This window comes from Fukomys damarensis, unplaced genomic scaffold (assembly GCF_012274545.1).
Source record: "Fukomys damarensis isolate Sample0158 unplaced genomic scaffold, DMR_v1.0_HiC HiC_scaffold_1, whole genome shotgun sequence".
NCBI classification, from domain to species: Eukaryota; Metazoa; Chordata; class Mammalia; order Rodentia; family Bathyergidae; genus Fukomys; species Fukomys damarensis.
In genome coordinates this window covers 16,658,891-16,675,581 of record NW_022900913.1, presented here as the reverse complement: position 1 = coordinate 16,675,581, position 16,691 = coordinate 16,658,891, and the positions used below count along the sequence as shown (strand labels likewise).

The window sequence follows — 16,691 nt, the reverse complement described above, 5'->3', positions numbered from 1 at the left end:
ATGCATATACCCACCTACACTTGATTCTGGACACTGTCTGCATTAGAGACATTTCTATGCTGCTTAATATTTTTTGCTACAAGATATGCATTTTTTCACTTTCATTTGAAAAGAAATTGCAATGTGCTGTTGAAATATTAGTTGTAAATTATAAAATCTATTCATGATCAACATGGCAGTTTTTATCAGTATGCTAAATCCATGTTTTTAGATCCACCTATTTTGGTGACAGGAAGTTTGTCAATTGCAAAATTGTTTGTAAGAAGAAAATGAAAACCTCTGAGAAGAATATTTCCTGAAAGAAAACATTTAAAAATATGGAGGTGGATCTGCGTGATTTTATATAATCTCTGTTCAACATATTACATAATAAGTAATGAAAGGTTATTAAAAATGAATAATTTTATATCTTTTCCATAAATAGTCAAAAATAAGTAATTGATCAAGTAGATAAATAGTTACAAAGACATATACAAGTACATATTAGATTAGTAAACTGTATAATATTTCTAAGGGGCTTTAAAATCCAAATTTAAAAATTTCTACTCTGATCTTTATGGTTTCCTTCCTTAAATTCTGTTAGGGTTTGAATTATTCTTGCTTTTTGAATATGACGCAATTTATCATGAAGTTATTTATTTGAACTCAGTGGGTTTTTCTAATGTGACCATTGGTTTAAATAAGCTTCCCTTTTAAGACTATTTTCATTGTGTCTCCTAGGTTCTGGTGTGCTGTACTTGCATAGTTATTTGAGACTAGAAATTGTTTAGTTTCTTCTTTGATTTCTTATGTGACACACAGAGTACTCAGGAGTGTGTTACTAGGTTTCCAGGTATTCATAGTTTTTTATGCTTTTTTTTTTCCTGTGCTTGAGTTTTAGTTTCCAAACACAATAGTTTAATATTAAACATGGAATAATTTTGATTCTTTTGGACCTGTAGATTAGTATTTCCTCTCTCTTCAGTGCACTGCTGAGAAGAATGTGATTCTGTAGTAGTAGAGTGAAAAACCCTAAGGATATATGTGAAATCCCTTTACTCAAAGGTCTGGTTCAGCTCTGATGTTTTTTATTTTTGTTCAGTGCCTCTATCTCATGCGGAAGTAGGGTATGATTGTATTGGTGTTGATTTGATCACTCATGTCCATTGGTGTTTGTTTTATGAAATTGGATGCATCACTATTTGGTGCATATATGTTTACAAGTGTTATCTCTTCCTGTTGGATTGTTCCCTTAACTATTATGTAATGATGTTCAAAATCTCTTCTGTTAGTTTTAGCTTGAGGCATCATTTGTCTGAAATTAAAATTGCTACCTCTGCTTACTTATGTGATCCAGGTACATGAAATATTGTTTTCCATTCACATTTTTATGAATACCCTTTTGGAGTTTATTAAATACAACAGATTGCTAGATTGTTTTTTTTTAATCCAGTAATGACAATCTGTGTCTTTTTATTCCTGATATTACATTTTTTTCCTTTTGCTAACTTTTTATTTTTCTCTTTTATTTGTTTATCTATTTGCCTTGCACCATATATTCCGCCCATCTGCATTTTTTGGCTTTGTTAGATTAATATCTCTGTGTGGGATAGATACTCTTGAGTTTTTTCTGGTGTGCCAGTTTGCTGTTCATATATCTCTGAAATTGTTTTTTGTTTTATCGTTTTTTTTTATTAACATAGAATGTCCTAAATTTTATCTGTTTTGACAAAATGTTTTGCAGGATATGTTAATCTGAGTAAGAAGTTGTTTGCTTTAGGGCTTGAAATCATTCAATTCATGTTCTCTTTGCCTTTAAAGTTTATGGTGAGAAGTCTGTGAAATATAATGAGTTCACTTTTATACCTAAGTTTTTTTGCTTTTTTTCTTTAATTGAGTTTGTTGGTATATTTCATTTTAGGTATACAGTAGAGTTACATTCATTATTGGGATCTTGTACCTTTACATGACAGGTGTCCTTGGTTCTCATTTTTCCCCTTGTTCCTGCTCTCCCTTCATCCCCTTCTCTCCTCCCCATTTACAAATACTTTATTTCTATTTTTTCATTTTCTCATGTTTTTTCCCTTATTACCTTTCCCCAACCATTCCCACTTTTTTTTTAAAGATCTCAAGATTTGGCCTTTTTCTTAGGAATCTGGAATTTTGACTAAGTTATGTTGTGTGTAGCTTCCGTTTTCATTGATTTACTTGGTGTACTGTAAGTCTTGATTACCTGCATTTTGAAATCTTCCCTCATCCTTGAACAGTATTCTATTACGATTTCTGTATTCAGATATTTTTATTCCGTGTGTGGTGTCTTTTGATTTTTCAACTCAAATTAACTTTGAATTTGTCTTCTTAACACAGTGCAATAGCTGTTGGATAAGTTTTTCTTGTTCTCATCATTTTTAAGACGTTTTTGAATTATTCATAATAAATTCTCATTTGTCTTCTCTCTCAGAAAGCATGTTTTCACATTGGTCATTTACATAATTTATAAATCCTACACAGTTTTTTAAAATTCATATCTTACCCTTCTTTGAGGAATCTATAACTTTGGAAAATTTGTCATTCATGTTTTAAAGTGTTTTGGACAGCTTTTTCAATGTTTTGTATTTTTCTCCTGTATCCACACTGGTTATTTTGTATAATGTCATGAACTTTTGAATTGTGTCCTCTTTAAACTTGCCAAGTTCAACTCTTCTTCAGTCAATGTGTCAAGCTCCAGTAACTGTAATTTGTTTTTCTTTCAATCAGTATACACTAGTTTAGTCTTGGGAGAGCTTGCGTTTCTTCTGTTGCCTTATTTTCCAGTTTTTGCCCCCTTTGGTGCTGAGTGTTGAGGTTAAGTAGATTTAAAAGAGAATTCAGATGATAAGTAGAATGCATTTAAATGATAAATGAATATGGTTATTTTCCAGAAATAGTGTTCTAACCTTCAACTATTTAATTTAAATTGATTATTACTGTGTTGTCAGAAGAGAATTATGAATGATTATAACTGCATCAACAGATCTGATCATAAATCAGTTATATGTTTTAAACTTTGCAATTACACAATTTTATTTGATAATAATAATATCCTTTATTGCCTGTAATATACTGTTGTCAGCAGTTAGGAGAAGGGAAGAGAAGAGATGGAAGGATAGAGGGGAGGGAGATAGAAGAAAAAATATTAGGTAAAATATTAAGGGTCAGAATGTTTTGGAAATCTTTTACACTGGAAATGGATGTTACAGTTGAGGAATCGAAAATATATTATATGAGTGGAGGCAGGATATAAGGGAGAGAGGTGTAATTAGGAATTGTGGAATGCTGGGCGGTTTTTGGGAATCTGTTAGTATATTTGTGACCTGCAAGGTGGAGAAAAGTCAAAGGAAAGATTCCAGGTAAGATAAGAAAGTACAGGAAGAATAGGGAGAACAGAAAGTTATCATGAGATGTGATAGGAATGATTGCAAGAGAGCAGCTTATAGGAAAAAAGTTGAAGAATTTAAAAACCGGGAGAAACAAGTAAAAAAAAAAGAAAATAATATTGCTACAAAAGATAGGATTGAAGAAAAAGATTAGGAAGAAGAGAGACAGAGAGAATAAACAATTAAATCAAACAAACAACAACAATGATAACAACAGAAGCAAAAGGAAAAGTAACCAAGAAACAATCCAGTGGGAACTCTGTTCAAATATTCCCAAAAGAGAAATTCTATGCAATTCCCACTTGATAATAGAAATATTCACTAAATCAAAGAGATGATTCTTTGAAACAATAAACAAAATAGATAAACCCTCAGCCAAACTTACCAAAAGAAAGAGAGGAAAAAATAATTCACATCAATGCAATTAGAAATGAAAAAGGAAAAAGTACAGTGGACAATGTATATTTCAGAATATAGTAACTACAATGAAAAATCACATTCCAACACATTGGAAAAATCTTCAATAGAATCCCAGACTCACATATTACCAAAACTAAAGAAGTCAATAATGCTGAGCAACCCAATAACAAACAATGAAATTAAGGCAGGAATAAAAAAAAAAAAAATCTACTAAGAGAAGCCTAGTTCTTCATGGATTTACTGCTGAGTTCCACAGCATGTTTAAGGATATTATAACAGTAGTATTCTTCAAACTCTTCAAAGAAATTGAAAAGGAAGGAGTGTTTCTAAACTCATTTCTGAAAGCCAGCAGTACTATGATTTCAAAACCAGAAATAGCCCCATCTGAACCAGAAAGCTACAGGCCAGTCTCCTTAATGAATATAAATGAAAAAAATCCTCATTAAAATTTCAGCAAATAATATGAAACAAATCATCAAGAGGATCATATATTATGACCAAGTGATATTCATTTCAGTGTTGAAATGATGGTTCACTGTACACAAATCAATAAATGCAAAAAAGCATGAACAAAAAAGCACGATTATGTCCCTAGATACACAAAAGGCTTTTGACACATCTAACAATCACTCACGATTAAAAAAGCAACAACAACTCTGAATAAAACAGGTATAGGATGAACTTACCTGAATGTGATAAAGGCCATTTATGACAAACCAACAGCCAACACCATATTGGAAAAAACTGAAACATTTCCTTCAAAAATCAGGAATAAGTTATGGATGTCCACTCTCACCATTTCTGTTCAACATAGTACTGAAAACATTACCTGCAGCAATCACACAAGAGAAAGAAATAAAAGAGATACATATAGGAAATGAAAAAGACATTATTATTTGGAGATCACCTAATCTTCTACATAGAAGACACAAACAATTCCACCGAACAGTCCAAGAATGGGTAACCTAATTCAGCAGTGTAGCAGGTTCCAAATCAAAAATTAAATTGTATTCATGTATAACAATGATGAACTCAATGAGAGAGAAATTGTAAAAAAAAATACTATTCATGTTAGCATTAAGAAAAATGAAGTATCTGTGAACTAACCTAATCCAGGAAGGAAAAGACTTTGACAAGTCTTTCTCAAGGCTCTGAATCAGTGTTACAGCATAGTAGAAAAGATGGCTACCGTGCCTGGTGTTACTTAGTCACACAGTAAGCAGTCCTGGAAACAAATGGATCTATTACTCTTAAGAATAACACTGTGTGTCCCCAAAGGCTAACTTTGACTACAGGAAATGTTAAAGTTTACTTTCGTGTATCACAGAAAAGTACAAATAGGTGAAAATTACTGGATATTTAAAGTAATAGTTTCCCCTTTCCTTGTCTTCTTTGTGATGTTAATTACTTTTGATGCATTATAAAACAAATGGATTATGCATTTTTAACTAAAAAAAGAGAAAACTACATTACTCTGAAAAAAATCAGAAAATAGAAATATATCTCCTATTTCAGGATAGAAGTGATATTATCAAAAATGGCCACACTTCCATAACTTATATATAGGTATAACTCAACCCCAATCCAAATACCTACAACATTTGCCATCGAACTAGAGAAAATAACTCTAAAATTCTTATGGATCCAGAAGTGACCCAGAGTAGCTAAAGCAATCATAGACAAGGGCAACAAAAGCCTGACTCCTAGTTATACTACAAAGCTACAATGATTTAAAAAGGTATGGTATTGACACAAATACAGACCTGTGGATCAATGAAATAGAAAAGAGTATAAAGAAAAAATCCCAGAAGCATTCAGCTACTTGATTTTTTATAAAGGGGCCAAAAATATAAGTGGGAAGACGGATATCCTATTTACCAAGTGGTGCTAGGAAAACTGACTAGCCACAGGCAGACTATTAAACCTGGACTCATATCTCTCATCATATATTAAACTAAAATCAAAATCAGTCAAATAACTAAATATTAAATGAGAATCACTTAACCTACTGGAAGATAAATAGGAAAACTCCTGAAGTCACGGTGTAGAAAAGGACATTCTGAAAAGAACTCCAGTTGCAAAAGAAATAGCAAGAATAAATAAGTGGGATTATATCAAATTAAAAAGCATCTGCACAGTAAAGGAAAACAAGAAACAAAATGAAGAGACAACCCACAAAGTGGGGGAAAATTTTCCAGCTCTTTTTCAGACAGAGGACTAGTATGTAAAGAACACATAGAACTAAAAAATATTAGACCCTCCAAATAGAAGATGCAATAAAAAATGTGCATGTGAAACGATTGCACACTCTTCAGAAGAAATACAAATGGCCAATAACCATGGAAAATGCTCAACACCTATGGCCATCAGAGAAAGAGTAATTAAAACGACACTAAGACTTCATCTCAATGCAGAAAGAATGGCTATCCTGAAGAAATCAAATAGTAACAAATGATGGCGTGACTGTGGTGACAAGGGAACCCTCCTACATTGTACATGGGAATGCAAACTAGTCCAACTTTTATGGAAATCAGTATGGAGATTTCACAAAAGTCTAAAAATAGAAATTCCTCTTGACCCAGCTATTTTCCTTTTAGGCATTTTCTTGAATGCTCTAAAGACATCATATTACAACGATACATGCATATCAATACTCACAGCAGGACAATTCATAGTAGCTCAATCTTGATCACCAGACAAATGGATAAAGAAAATGTGATATCTATATATAGTGGAATAGTACTCGGCTATAAAAAAGAATGAATTCAACACACCTGTAGGAAAATGGATACACCTCGTAAACAATGTTAAATGAAAAAAGTCAGACACGTAATTTAAATACCATAAGATTTCTCTTATTTGAGTAATCCAAATAAGCAAAGAGCAAAACAAAAGATTGATGTATCGATTTTGAAAAGCAAAGGGAGACATAATTTGCTATTGCAAAAGGAAGCAAAAGACAGAAGATGTGAAGAAGGGAGGAGGAGAAGGGATATATAAAAATGCAAGATTTATCATGTACATGTAGCAACCACCTTAAATATATATGTAATCATTATGTATCTCAAACATGGCCTTCAAAAGGGGGCCTAGAGAAGGAGGAAGGGAGGTGGGAGGGGAGGGGAAGGGAAATTAAAATCTGTTAAATACAAGCTCCAACACCATATTGGAAAAAACTGAAACATTTCCTTCAAAAATCAGGAATAAGTTATGGATGTACACTCTCACCATTTCTGTTCAACATAGTACTGAAAACATTACCTGCAGCAATCACACAAGAGAAAGAAATAAAAGAGATACATATAGGAAATGAAAAAGACATTATTATTTGGAGATCACCTAATCTTCTACATAGAAGACACAAACAATTCCACCGAACAGTCCAAGAATGGGTAACCTAATTCAGCAGTGTAGCAGGTTCCAAATCAAAAATTAAATTGTATTCATGTATAACAATGATGAACTCAATGAGAGAGAAATTGTAAAAAAAAATACTATTCATGTTAGCATTAAGAAAAATGAAGTATCTGTGAACTAACCTAATCCAGGAAGGAAAAGACTTTGACAAGTCTTTCTCAAGGCTCTGAATCAGTGTTACAGCATAGTAGAAAAGATGGCTACCGTGCCTGGTGTTACTTAGTCACACAGTAAGCAGTCCTGGAAACAAATGGATCTATTACTCTTAAGAATAACACTGTGTGTCCCCAAAGGCTAACTTTGACTACAGGAAATGTTAAAGTTTACTTTCGTGTATCACAGAAAAGTACAAATAGGTGAAAATTACTGGATATTTAAAGTAATAGTTTCCCCTTTCCTTGTCTTCTTTGTGATGTTAATTACTTTTGATGCATTATAAAATAAATGGATTAATGCATTTTTAACTAAAAAAAGAGAAAACTACATTACTCTGAAAAAAATCAGAAAGTAGAAATATATCTCCTATTTCAGGATAGAAGTAATATTATCAAAAATGGCCACACTTCCATAACTTATATATAGGTACAACTCAACCCCAATCCAAATACCTACAACATTTGCCATCGAACTAGAGAAAATAACTCTAAAATTCTTATGGATCCAGAAGTGACCCAGAGTAGCTAAAGCAATCATAGACAAGGGCAACAAAAGCCTGACTCCTAGTTATACTACAAAGCTACAATGATTTAAAAAGGTATGGTATTGACACAAATACAGACCTGTGGATCAATGAAATAGAAAAGAGTATAAAGAAAAAATCCCAGAAGCATTCAGCTACTTGATTTTTTATAAAGGGGCCAAAAATATAAGTGGGAAGACGGATATCCTATTTACCAAGTGGTGCTAGGAAAACTGACTAGCCACAGGCAGACTATTAAACCTGGACTCATATCTCTCATCATATATTAAACTAAAATCAAAATCAGTCAAATAACTAAATATTAAATGAGAATCACTTAACCTACTGGAAGATAAATAGGAAAACTCCTGAAGTCACGGTGTAAAAAAGGACATTCTGAAAAGAACTCCAGTTGCAAAAGAAATAGCAAGAATAAATAAGTGGGATTATATCAAATTAAAAAGCATCTGCACAGTAAAGGAAAACAAGAAACAAAATGAAGAGACAACCCACAAAGTGGGGGAAAATTTTCCAGCTCTTTTTCAGACAGAGGACTAGTATGTAAAGAACACATAGAACTAAAAAATATTAGACCCTCCAAATAGAAGATGCAATAAAAAATGTGCATGTGAAACGATTGCACACTCTTCAGAAGAAATACAAATGGCCAATAACCATGGAAAATGCTCAACATCTATGGCCATCAGAGAAAGAGTAATTAAAACGACACTAAGACTTCATCTCAATGCAGAAAGAATGGCTATCCTGAAGAAATCAAATAGTAACAAATGATGGCGTGACTGTGGTGACAAGGGAACCCTCCTACATTGTACATGGGAATGCAAACTAGTCCAACTTTTATGGAAATCAGTATGGAGATTTCACAAAAATCTAAAAATAGAAATTCCTCTTGACCCAGCTATTTTCCTTTTAGGCATTTTCTTGAATGCTCTAAAGACATCATATTACAACGATACATGCATATCAATACTCACAGCAGGACAATTCATAGTAGCTCAATCTTGATCACCAGACAAATGGATAAAGAAAATGTGATATCTATATATAGTGGAATAGTACTCGGCTATAAAAAAGAATGAATTCAACACACCTGTAGGAAAATGGATACACCTCGTAAACAATGTTAAATGAAAAAAGTCAGACACGTAATTTAAATACCATAAGATTTCTCTTATTTGAGTAATCCAAATAAGCAAAGAGCAAAACAAAAGATTGATGTATCGATTTTGAAAAGCAAAGGGAGACATAATTTGCTATTGCAAAAGGAAGCAAAAGACAGAAGATGTGAAGAAGGGAGGAGGAGAAGGGATATAAAAAAATGTAAGATGTATCATGTACATGTAGCAACCACCTTAAATATATATGTAATCATTACGTATCTCAAACATGGCCTTCAAAAGGGGGCCTAGAGAAGGAGGAAGGGAGGTGGGAGGGAAGGGGAAGGGAAATTAAAATCTGTTAAATACAAGTACCTACTTCCTAAAATGAACCTAAGCACATGTACTAAAAACATGTTCTAATAAAGAAACAAAAGCAACAACAACCAAAATACAGAAGAATGCAGAAAAAAAAAGAAGTAGAAATAAAAAATGTCCCTGTCTGTCCTTTTCTCCACAATCCTACCTCCCTCATCTGTGATTCCCAGTGAAGGTGGCTCTGCTTCTCTGACCTGGGGTACCTAGCCTTGACTGCGTAGCTGTGTCTTCTTCGTAACACCTCACAGGAGCAGGGAGTTGCAATGGCAGTTACCAGCCCCAAGGAGGATGGAAGTTTGGAAGATTTCGGCCCACAGATTAAAAAAAAAAAAAAATCAGTTAGGAAAAATGTATTCAAGAGACCTGTAGTGCATCGTGAATAAAACAGGTCACAACAAGGGACAGATGGGGTTATATCCCAATAAATCCTCGGTCAATTAAAAATGCATGAAGCAATGCGTCTAGAGCTATTGGCCTTGATGGCTGACCTATCGAAACCATAGCTTCACGTAACCTAACTAAAATGTGCTTAGAACGCTAATTTTAGTTGACAGCTGGGCAAAATTAACACAAAACTTGCTTTACAATGGAATGCTGAGCATGCAGTTTGTCAATAAAAGGTCCCTTCCAAACTTGAAATGCAGCTTCTAGAGAATGCATGTGGTGTTCACATCGTTGCTAAGTCAAAAACCTTTCAGTTGAACTGTCATTAAGTCAGGGGTTGTCTCTATTGCATTGTATTAAAATTGTTAAAACTACATATTTTAAATGCTGTTACCATACAAACTGTATTGTATGTAAAGAAGTATGTAAAGGAATGTATGTAACAGTTAATGTAGTCATTCCTCAGCATGAAGATATTTCACATCGTCATGATGTACACAATAAACGTACATTGTTCTTGTTAGTTAGATAAATAAGCTAGGATAAAATTACAAACTATCACCACACTTCATTCGGGACCCTATATAAATGAAGATCACAAATCTCTCTTCCTTGATGTTCAGATAAGAAGTTCCTTAATTTGAAGCAGTCTCGACTGTATCACTATTAACGCTTTTAGTCTTTTATTTGGGTCGTGTTGTTTCTCTCGCCCCCAGTCAGTGTGCCTGTCAGTTGGTGCGAAAGCTGAGAATATTTGTCAAGTGGATAACTGATCTAAAGTGTGAAAAAGTGCTTGTAATTTTGCAAAAAGTCATGTCGAGTCTGTTAAATAACTGTGAATTTCGGCATACGCGCTGCATGCTCGTATCAAGTGTTACAAGTATGAGTTTTCAATATTGAAAGCAATAATTCAAACATTATGATCTTTATTAGTATTTTCAACGTATATTGGCGATCTTTAAGTCAAATAATGTCACGAGACCAGGGCGCTAAACGTATACAAATGTCATCCAACTGAGAGGAGAAAGGGACACCGGGTCTTTTCGTCACTGTACACAGGTGCCTAGAGAGAGGGCCGTGGGAACACAGAAAGAGGGGCGTTGTTAGGGAAGCAGGAAGAGTTTTCACTAGGAAACAAAATCTCCCACTTTCATCTCTAAGTTCTTGCCTCCCAGTCTGTGAGAACATAAAGTTCTGTGAATGTACAAAGCCTATAGTATTTTGCTTTTGTATCCTGAGCTAATATGATATTCAGACTGGTTCACGATGAACTCTAATTCATAGTCATTCAGAAGTCAGTGAACATTCACATAGCTTTCTATCAAATGGGCTCCTCCTGATACGTTTTCTTACTTTAGCATGGTTTTGTGCCTCTCAATGATCCGTTTCTCTGGCCTTTGCTCTTAATTTTATACATTTTTACTCTCTTTTGAGTAACTGTTTAAATGTAAAATTTAGCTATTACTATCCAGTTAACTTTTAGTATTGGCTTTAAGTGTTACTAAAATGTACGATAATTAATTTGCTACTGACAAGAGCGGTGTTAATGGGAACCTGAAATGACTCCGGCCCCTCCACTGTGCATTCTGTACTCCACGTCCAGTGCTGCATGAGGCAATGTTTTCTCTGGGAGCCAGCTCCAAGTACGCTCTCTCAGTTAGAGTGGCCGAACTACCTTCCTTGGACTGAAGTGATAGGACAGTGAATTCCAGGCGGGCTGCTGCATACAGGCCCAGGTCTAGTCCAGTCTCTGTACAAGACATCGACTGTTGTGCCATTTGCGTGACGCATACCAAATCCGCCCATACCCATACCTCTTACTTCTCCCTCTTGGGCGTTTAGTGTTTAATCCAGTCAGGAGCCTCAAGGTGCATCCATTCACCTACGCAGGTGTCAAATTTATCCTTTTTGCAGAGTAGTACAGCCTTGTACAAAAACACCACATCTTTTTTTTTTTAACAGACCTCAGAACTGAAACTGTGCACCTTTTGAATAATACAAAGTTTCTTCTTTTTCCATTCCATTTATGGGTATATTTTAGGTATGCAGTACAGCTACGTTCATCATTGGAATTACGTACATCTACATGAAGTATCTTGGTTCTTATTTTTTCCCCATTCCCTAGCCTCCTTTCATCCCCTCCACCCTTCCCCGTGGACAAAGACTTTGTTCCCATTTTATCCTTTTCTCATATTTTTTCTTTTCACTTCTTACCTTTCCCCTTGTCCCCCCACTTCCCCTACTCCTTCAGACCTTTCTTTCCAATTATACGATATCAATTAAACACTTTGATACTTATTTACACTTCTAGAGAAAATATTGGGTATTTACACCTGTGTGTCTTATTAATTTCACTTACGAGTATGGCCTCAATGTGCAGCCACTTAGCTATAAATGTCTTTAGTTTCTTTCTTTATGGCTGAGTAGTACTCCATTTTATTAAAAAAAGAACAGCACACCTTCTTCATCCACTCGTCCATTGTCAGGCGTTTGTACTTATTCCAAGATTTAGGTATTAAAATTGTGCTGCCATAAACATGAGTGTTCATATAGCACTGAGATATAATGCTTTTAATTCCTTTGGGAAGTTACCAAGATGGGGAATAGGACCATACACATATTTAAATATCACATTGTTTCTCTGGTGTGAGAAACTGAAAGTGTAAATAAATAAGGACCAAAATGTATAATAGATATAGGGAAATGAGAAAAGGAACAAGGCGGGAGACAGTGGAGAAAGAAAGAAGGGAAAAGAACAAAAGAGAATGAAGAAAAAATGGAAACAAAGTCCTTTTAAATAAGGAGAAGAAGAGGGGTTGGAGGGAGGGGAGAGGTTTGAGGGAGAAAAAGAAGAATCATGATATATTATGTAAAGGTACAAATATCCTATGGTGAATGTGATCACTATGTATATCTAAAATGTACCAATAAAAATAACAATGAAAACATAGTAGTGTCAGAAGCAACTGTTATGATATTTAAGCATTAAGGAAGGTAGTCCTCAGAGGTTTGTATCTTCCAAGCTATTAACTAAGGCTTCTTGATGAGAGGAACAGGAAATTTCTGCCATTTGACGTTGTTTGGTGGAAACCGTAGAGCAGCTGAAAAAACAAGCCAATAGGACGATGTGTAATGGTGTCCTTATGAACACCTATTAAGACAGCTTTAAGTATTCTGGGTGAATTCATATTGAAATCTGTTCCTTCACAGGAAAAGGGCAAGACTTTTCTGAATTTCAGTGAATAATTATTTCTAATAATTAGAACAGCTAGAGAAATAGCACAAGTGTGATTTTTTTCTATTCTGCGAACCATTTTTGTTTGTTTATTTTTTGAGACAGGGTCTCACTATGTAGTTGAGACTGACCTGGACCTCACTATGTAGCCCAGGTTGGTCTCAAACTCACAGCATGAGGCTCCCAAGTGCTGGTATTACAGGCATACACCACCATGCCTGGATATCTGTGACCCATTTGACTGGGAAATTGTAACAAATACCTGCTATGTATATTCACTAGGAAAATTATTCTCAATTCCTTTCTTTAAATGAACCTTTAAACATAAATATTATTATCATTTTCATAAGGAATATAACCATGCAAAATATTAACATACAAAATTTAGTTTAGTTTCAAACTTAAAAAAAGAAAAGAAAGATATTACTGATTTTATGCATTCCTCACTGAGCTTGGTGCATGATGTGTGTTTGAGAAACTTTTATTAAATTTGTTACTACATATTTCTCTCTCTTAAACATTTTTATTTCCTTTTTTGTGTCTAAATATGAGCTTTTACTCTTTAAATTTACCAACAGACTTGAATAGGTCCTAGTTTTCAGTTGCAGTGTTTACATCTAGAATTGGGCAATACTTAAAATTATTAGACTTTGCCCACACAACACATGCAAGGCAAATGGAAAGCAAAGTTACAGGTGAGAAGTCTGAGGTAGAATCCACTATTGAGAAGGCAAGAATTTACTGTCCATAAAATTTGTATTTCTCCAGTAATACGTAAAGGCAGTTTTGATAAATCTTTAAGACTGGTACTCAGTGCTTCACAGTAATAAGCACCTGCCAAATTATGATTAATGGTAGTGCAAATATTGATGTTGATGAGACTGTTGGTAATGATGATAGACCCTATTAGTCATCACACTCGACTTTTTATTAATATATTCTTGCTTACTTTCTAGAAGTTCCCTGTCCTGGGAAAAGCTGCTGTAGCATAGTTTGCATCTGTTCGTACACCTAGAAGTCACCAAAGCACTGGAAGCAAAAGTAATTGACAATGAAGGTATACAGAAAGCTATCGTTTCTGGCTCTTGTCATTACCACAAAACTTTATCCAAAAGAGAAAAAAAAATAGTAAAGGAAAGGTAAAGGTAGGAGTCACTCTCCTAGCCTCTATGTCCAAATTTGTATTTTCTTAAAACATTGAATGGATAACTGAATAGAAAGGACAATTCTGCTTTCTGCGAACAGAAGACTAACTCCACTACAAGGACTCTGTTTTAGTTTTGTTTTTTGGTTTTTTTTTGGTTTTTTTTTTCCTGGTTGGTGGGACAGCATACCTGACTTCCATAAGTTAAAAGAGGGAAGATTTTTTTTTTTTTTTAATGCCAGAGGCTCTAGAGGTTTTAGTGTATTCTCAGCTGGCTCTGAGGCCTGGCAGCATGACAAAGGGGCATTGCAAAGGAGAAACAGGCCACAGTACAGAAGACAGCAGGCAGCAAAGCAACAGCACTGAGCCTCACTTTCTGTTTTAACCCATTAAGGCTACAATGCAATTAGTTAGTACCACACCCCAGGTAGACCTTCCCATTATCCCAGAGCAGAACTATGCCGAAGCAATCACTGGGCTACTATAGTTTTTGCATATGTTCAATCCGCATTCACATACCCTAAATCTATCTATCGTATGAGCACGTGAGGCTCTGGGGGAGCCTAGATAGAAGCCATGACAGCTTCCAAGAGGTAGAGTTCTGGAAACTCTAAAACTTGTGAATATGTGCGTGTGTGTGTGTCTGTGTGTGTGTGTGTGTGTGTGTGTGTGTGTCTGTGTGTGTCTTCAAGATATTCCAATCCCTTTGTGTTGAATAGAGAAATAGAGATTCCTAAGGATCAGGAATGGATTTGATATGTTACAAGTTCTGATAACTTCAATTTTTGTTTTTTTCTGTACTACAACTAATAAATTGAACAGAACATTAGACAAAAGCACTTCAAAGTTATTAGAGTGATTTGTGTTTATGAGAAGATATGAGAAAATGCATAGTACCTTTCAACTTCCTGTAATATATAAAAGTATTTTCTATATATAAAAATTGAATTTTGGGAAGCTTTAACGGTTCTGCCAACTTTGGAAAAAGTCATCCCAATTTATTGTGTTGAGTTGGCATTGTACAGAAATAGACAACCATATTGGTCTAGAAATGTTAACTTATTTCTATTTTTAGTTTTTATTTTTTTCCATGTGTACAGGGGTAACACATCGTACTAAATATGTAAAGTCATGTCTACATAATTGAATTTTGGGAAGCTTTAACGGTTCTGCCAACTTTGGAAAAAGTCATCCCAATTTATTGTGTTGAGTTGGCATTGTACAGAAATAGACAACCATATTGGTCTAGAAATGTTAACTTATTTCTATTTTTAGTTTTTATTTTTTTCCATGTGTACAGGGGTAACACATCGTACTAAATATGTAAAGTCATGTCTACATGGGTTTGATTACAGAAACTAATAAAGTATCCTCTAAATAATGAAGAGAAGAATAAGATAAGACTATAAGAGTGAGAAGCAATTTAAATATGTTCAGGGACCATTTTCATCTCCAGAATTAAGGATTATTTTAATCCTACATCATTGCCTGTTCTCTTTTACTTTCCTTTTTAGTTTTATTTTAAGGTTTCCTATTTTTAATGTTCATACAGAGATTTCTTTAACTGAAATACCGAATAGTTTCTTTGGTGAAAAACTATAATAGTACACAGGATCCTAATGAGACAATTAATAATGTGAAATAGGAAGTAAAGGGCTAAAGGTGTAGGGAAAGTGGGAAGGGTGGGGGAAAGGTAATAAGGGAGAGGAAAAAAATATGAGAAACTGAAAAAATGGAAATAAAGTGTTTGTAAGTGGGGAGGGGAGAAGGGGTTAAAGGGAGGGCAGGGACAAGGGGAAAAATGAGAATCAAGACCTATTATGTAAAGGTACAGAATCCCAATGATGAATGTAATTGTATTGCATACCTAGATTGTACCAATAAACTCAATAAAAAGAAAAAAAAAGGAGAAAAGCTATGGTAATTTGGTTTGTCAAAAGGGGTTTTCTGTTTCTATCAATTTGCAAATTAATTTAATCCTGTTTAAGAGGTGATACATAGCTTTTTGGCAATGAATTTTTATTTCTCAATTTCTTAAATACTTTTAATTAAAAGCTTCCTAATGCTGTGCTGGGTTTTAGCTCATCATTTCGGTGGCCTGCCTTGCAAGCGCAAGGACCCGAGTTCAATCCCTGGTACCAAAAAAAAAAAGCTTCCTAATGCTAATACATAGTTGTTGATTTGCAAATTACACTTACAAATAACTAAATGACACCCAAAGTTCAGTAACCCATTTTAAAAGTTTTCAATCCTCTAATGACATTCGAATCGGAAAGTTAAAGAATCTACGTGAGGTAGATGAGCTAACGCAAGAGGACTCCACATTTCTTGAATATACACCAATAAAGTTGTTGCTATGTCTTTCAGCTCAATGAACTAGCTACTAGAAATGGAAGCATCTATCATAATTCATAATTAAAATGTGTCTCTTTTAGTAATAGATACATTATTGCCTGATTATTTAAATAAGATTATTTTAACTGATGAATAAAAATGTAGAAATTGTGCATCTTAGTGGTGA

The 16,691-nt window shown here is 34.3% G+C and overlaps 1 protein-coding gene across 3 annotated transcripts in view; it reads left to right on the top strand.

Moving 5' to 3' along the window:
• The window catches only part of Cdh12 (cadherin 12), a 976,411-nt gene that overhangs the window by 864,428 nt on the left and 95,292 nt on the right, over positions 1-16,691 (top strand). The window lies entirely within an intron of this gene.